Source organism: Vulpes lagopus, chromosome 23 (genome assembly GCF_018345385.1).
Source record: "Vulpes lagopus strain Blue_001 chromosome 23, ASM1834538v1, whole genome shotgun sequence".
Classification (NCBI taxonomy): domain Eukaryota; kingdom Metazoa; phylum Chordata; class Mammalia; order Carnivora; family Canidae; genus Vulpes; species Vulpes lagopus.
In genome coordinates, this window is record NC_054846.1 from 56,971,091 (window position 1) to 56,977,420 (window position 6,330).

Sequence of the window (6,330 nt, forward strand, 5' to 3'; positions counted from 1 at the left end):
GGCTCAGAAGGAGGCGATGGGCCCCCCTGCTCACAGAGAGAACCTTACAGGACAGTGTCCTAACCCAGGAGGCAGCCCGAAGCCCTGGCTTTCGTGAGGGTCTAGGCCCCTGCCCCAGAGAGTAGGAAAGGCCATGGGCCTGGCCTGGCTGAGCAGCTCTTGCCCCCAGGGTCCCTGCTATGGGCTTGGACTCCTAACTACTGCTCTCCCGCATACATGTGCCAGCACCCTGGAAACTAGGGCGCACCTTAGACTCTGGTTACCTCAGCCCAGCTCAACTCTAGTCATAGATTCTTAGACTAGAGAAGGCTCCGGGGCACTAAGGAAGAAGAAAGGAAGGAAGCAAACGAATTCCTTCTGTACCAGGTACTATACACGATGCTTTACGCAGATCAATCCTTCGATACCACAAAATTTCAATTTTGGCATGATTGTAGGAAAGGATACACTTCAGACTGTTAACACTTACCTGGGATGTGTAAACTATTAGAGGATTTTGTTTCAGTCTTATACAATAATGTATTATCAGAAATACAATATTTCTAGCTGCCAAAATATCTGTGTTTTGATACATAGATATATATCTTATGTCTCCCCCCGCTTTTTTTTTTTTTTTTTAATGTAAAGGGTCAGTCATTAACATTAAAGTACTGACTTCTATTCACCCTCTCATTCTTCCTCAGTTGAGGCAGGGACTTCTCTAAATGGATGGTTTAGTCGGAGAAACTGTGCTGTTTAGCCCCTTCTGCTTTTCTCTCTACATGAAAGCAAGTTGTCAACAGGGATCTAGTTTTCCTTGGCTCTCGTCTGCTCTAAGTCTCACAGGGGCAGGCCTGCCAGGTAGGGAGTCTACCCTCCAAACTAGCCTTTTCCAGTAATGAAGGTGATATATACCTTTATTTGCCATTTCCTGAGTCTCATTTCTCAATTGGTTTAGAAGTTAGTGGGGAGGAGGAATGCTAATTACTGGGCCTCCTTCAAACTCCCACTAGTACAGTGGAAAGAACCCTGAATCAGGAGATATAAAGTCAAGTCAGTAAAATCCTAGGTCTGCCATTTATGAGTTGTGCCCTAGGGAAAATCACTTATGACTTAAGACCTCAATTAAGATGAAAGAGTCCACATTCTTGATTATAAGCAACAGGAACCAGGTCTGGTTGTTTTATCTTTGTTTTTAATTTTAATTCCAGTGTAGTTAATGTACAGTGTTATTTTCAGGTGTACACCATAGTGATTCAGCAGTTCCATATATTACTCAGTGCTCATCAAGATAAGTGGACCCTCCCCTTCCTCCTTCTCCTCCCCCCCACTTCTTTCTTGAGTAGGCCCCATGCCCAATTCGGGCCTTGAACTCATGACCCTGAGATCAATAGTCACATGCACTAACAACTAAGCCAGTCAGGGACCCCGGGTCTGGTTGTTTTAAGGCAAAAAGGGGAAATATGATGGCTTGCAGAATGATGAGAAGGGGTGCCTCGCTGGCTCAGCGGGTTAAGCAGTTGCCTTCCACTCAGGCCATGATCCAGGGGTCCTGGGACCCAGCCCCACATCAGGCTCCCTGCTCAGTGGGGAGTCTGCTTCTCTTTCTCCTCCCTGCCTGTGCTCTCTCTCACTATCTCTGTCTGTCTCTGTGTCTCTCTTCTTTCTCAAATAAATAAATTTAATCTTAAAAATAGAAAAAAGAAGCTCTAGGAAAAGGTTTAGGCAATGGACAAAAGGAGGGACCTCCCAAGATCTGTCAGCAAGAATAGCTTAATCCATGTCACTGATGTTGTTAAAATAAACTTGATGCCAAGCATTCTGTCTTTGAATCTGGGCAAGCTAAATGCTAAGACAACCTCCCAAATAACAGGTTCTACATTGTGAGAGTTTATTTCTGTCTCACACAATAGTCCAACATGCACGCTCCCGGTCTAGGGGCTTTTCTGGGCCGCTCTCTTCCAGGCATTGCCTCAGGGACCCATGATCCTTCCCTGTGTGTCTCTGTCCTCTTCTATAGGAGTTTTCTCCACTCAGCCAGTGGTTGTGGAAAAAGAGGGCAAAGATCACACGTGGGAGGCTTATCCAGGTTTATCCAGGTCAGTTCTACACGTTGGGCATCGTTTCTATGTTCTACTGTACAGAACTTGAGTCACATGGCTGCACCTAACTGCAAGGAAAATGTAGGACACCTGTATGCCCAGGAGGGTAAAGAAGATGAGGTTTGAGGAACATTGGAAAGTCCCTGTCACAACATCACTTGAACAAGATTCAAAGTTCTGAGAATGATCATCTGATTGGCCAAGTTCAGGTTACATGCTAAGCTACTGGGCATATCAGGGAGGAAATACGGAAAGAATCTCTCTCTCTCTCTCTCCCTCTCTCTATTATTCTATGAGAGGAAGCAAATAGAGAAATTGTCTTCAGTTACAATGGAGAATCTCTCTAAAAGGGAGATCAGGATCCTTCAAAAGAAGGGGAGAATTGGATGCTAGGTAGCCAAAAATGACAAATGCCTATTGTATTTGCAATCTGCATGGATTACACAAGAAAGTCTCTAAAGGCTTTTTCAGCTTTAATAGTTTATAATTCAGATGCAAGAACTAAAAAAATGTATAGCTATCCAAAGATTTCTGTTAAGAGCAATAGTCCTCCAAGTCCTGAAAGCATTCCTGACTCTCAGAAGAGCAAATAATTCATAGAACAATTCGTCAATGCATGGGACAGCATTAGTGCTCAATGGAATCTATAGTCTAAGAAAAGTATGATTCAGTAACATAACATGTTAAAATGGAAAATAGGGATGCCTGGGTGGCTCAGTGGTTAAGCATCTGCCTTCAGCTCAGGGTGTGATCCTGGAGTCTGGGGATCGAGTCCCACATTGGGCTCCTTGCATGGAGCCTGCTTCTCCCTCTGCCTCTCTCTCTGTGTTTCTCATGAATAAATAAATAAAATCTTTAAAAATAAAAATAAATAAATAAAATGGAAAATAGCACTGCAAGATCATGACCTTGAATTTTTTTCCCCATGTCTGTCACTACTGAAAGAGGCCTAATATTTTGGTCCCACATTTTACTCTCATATATATCCCTAACACTTAAATTTGATTTTCAGTAGTTTTATCCACTAAAAGTATCTGGAATTCATTGCAGAGTAGCTGATTATATGGGGCAGGGGGGAAAAAATAGTATGACTTTAAAGAACATTCTGTTATATATAGCAAGAAAGAAGGGATGTTTCAAGGATGTCAGGGACAGAGCTAAAAGGACAAAGCCTAGAGATGTACCTACAGGTGAAGTTGTAATAATTTAATTTTAAAATGTCATAATTAGGGGATCCCTGGGTGGCGCAGCGGTTTGGCGCCTGCCTTTGGCCCAGGGCGCGATCCTGGAGACCCGGGATCGAGTCCCATGTCGGGCTCCCGGTGCATGGAGCCTGCTTCTCCCTCTGCCTGTGTCTCTGCCTCTCTCTCTCTCTCTCTCTCTCTGTGACTATCATAAATAAATAAAAAATTAAAAATTAAAAAAAAATAAAAATAAAAATAAAATGTCATAATTAGAATGAATTGGAATAAGTCAAATCTACAAAGGCTATGCATTCACACTAAGACTCAAATGAGAGAAGTAAACAAAAAATATAACTTTAAGCAAACAAAAAAAATTTAATACAATAGATGGACAAACACAATATATGTTTTTTAATAATGAGTTATATGAGGGTGCCTGGGTGGCTCAGTGGTTGAGCGTCTGCCTTTGGCTCAGGGCGTGATCCCAGGATCCTGGGATCAAGTCCCACACTGGACTCCCAGTGAGGAGCCTGCTTCTCCCTCTGCCTGTGTCTCTGCCTCTCTCTCTGTTTCTCTCATGAATAAATAAATAAATTTTTTTTTAAAAAAAAGAAATAATGAGTTATATGTGTGTCTTTGAGTGCACAGGGGTGGGTGCATGTGTATTTTTTTCCTACTGTAAAGGGTGTGTTGACTTAAGTATACTCACATATATAATTTGCCTATATTTATGTTTCATATATGAACAAGCAGATAAAAAGGAAACAAAGGTAGGAGGAAGGATCCATCAATACTAGTAATTTTGTAAAATTATCATAACCAGATAGAAGGGGAGTCTGTCAATTATTCAGCACCAGATTTACAATAAGCAAGTAAGAATAGATTTGAAAAGCTATTCTAAGAATGAGAAAGGTGAATCAATCTTCCATCTCTCAGGAGATAAAAAAATGAAATGGCCCTCCTAATTACTGTAAAATACTAGTGATAAGTCCATAAGTTTTTAAGCAGATCAATGCTATATAATGGCAAGATGATTGATCAAGAGCTGTTGGTCTTGCAAAACTTAGAGCTTACATCATTTCCAAGACACACACACTAAGTTTCAGAAATTAGAAACCATAAGGAAGACAGAATTACAAATCCTGTGGTATTTAAAAACTATTACTATTACAGGGGCTCCCGGGTAGCTCAGTCAGTTAAGTGTCTGCCTTCAACTCAGGTCATGATCCCGAGGACTTGGGATCAAGCCCCACGTGAGCTTCCTCTTCCTCTGCCTCTCCTCTCTGCTTGTGCTTCTCTCTCTCTGTCTCTCTCAAATAAATAAAATCTTTTTTTAAAAAATGCTACTACTGAAACCCTAAGAAGATATTGAAATAAACACAAGTATAATCTTAAGAAGTGGGTGGCTCAGGGGTTTAGCGCTGCTTTCAGCCCAGGGTGTGATCCTGGAGACACGAAATCGAGTCCCACGTCCGGCTCCCTGCATGGAGCCTGCTTCTCCCTCTATGTCTCTGCCTCTCTCTCTTTCTGTCTCTCATGAATAAATAAATGAAATCTTTTTTTAAAAAATCTTAAGGGATCCCTGGGTGGCGCAACGGTTTAGCGTCTGCCTTTGGCCCAGGGCGCTATCCTGGAGACCCGGCATCGAATCCCACGTCGGGCTCCCGGTGCATGGAGCCTGCTTCTCCCTCTGCCTGTGTCTCTGCCTCTCTGTGTGTGTGTGTGTGTGTGACTATCATAAATAAATAAAAAATTAAAAAAAAAGAAACAAGAATCTACATATCTTGAAGATTTAACTGCTTTATCTTGCTTGGACAAAGTTACATCAACTTAGAAAATAAAATGCAGGGATCCCTGGGTGGCGCAGCGGTTTGGCGCCTGCCTTTGGCCCAGGGCGCGATCCTGGAGACCCGGGATCGAATCCCACATCGGGCTCCCGGTGCATGGAGCCTGCTTCTCCTCCCTCTGCCTGTGTCTCTGCCTCTCTCTCTCTGTGACTATCATAAATAAAATAAAAAATTTAAAATAAAAAAAAAAAGAAAAGAAAATGCAAAAAATAAAAAAATAAAAGAAAATAAAATGCAAAAAAAAAAAAAAAAGAAAATGCATTTGTTGTCAGCAATTGCTCATGGATACACATTTACTAGACAAGACTTTGGGCTGCTAGTGACAGAAAACCAAATCAAAGAAGGTTAAATACATAGGGAATCTATTGGTTGGGGCGCCTGGGTCACTCAGTGAGTTAAATGGCCAACTTGATTTTAGCTCAGGCCATGATCTCAGGGTCCCAGAATCAAGCCCCACTTGAGCTCTGCACTCACAGGGGAGTCTGCTTGAAGATTTTCTCTCTCCTTCTTTTCCTCCCCACCCCTACTGCCCCACTAGTGTGCTCGCTCTCTCTCTCTCTCTAAAACAAATAAATAAAACTTAAAAAAAGAGAATCTACCAGCTTACATAATATGGAAGTTCCAAGAGTTGGACATCACAAATGGATCAATCAGGGAGGGAAGGTGTCAAAATTGTTATTATATGTTCTAGACTGGAATCAGAGTACTCCATCTTCCAGATATTATGACAAAGTCAGTGGTGGTCACTTGATAGCACCTCACGAGGATTTTTCTTCCACCCTATCAAGAAATACATTTTTTTAAAGATTTTATTTATTCATTCCGAGAGACAGACAGAGAGAGAGAGAGGCCAGAGACACAGGCAGAGGAAGAAGCAGGCTCCATGCAGGGACTGGATCCCGGGTCTGCAGGATCACACCCTGGGCTGAAGGCGATGCTAAACTGCTGAGCCACCCAGGCTGCCCAAGAAATACATTTTTTTAAATATTTTTATTTATTTTCTCATGAGAGACACACAGAGAGAGGCAGAGACATAGGCAAAGGGAGGAGCAGGTTCCACGTGGGGGAGCCTGATGCGGGACTCGATCCCAGGACCCCGGGATCACAACCTGAGCCAAAGGCAGACGCTCAACCACTGAGCCACCTAGGCATCCCAAGAAATACACTTCTATATCTAGTGAAAATACCCTTCAAAAGTGGAGGTAAAATAAAGACGTT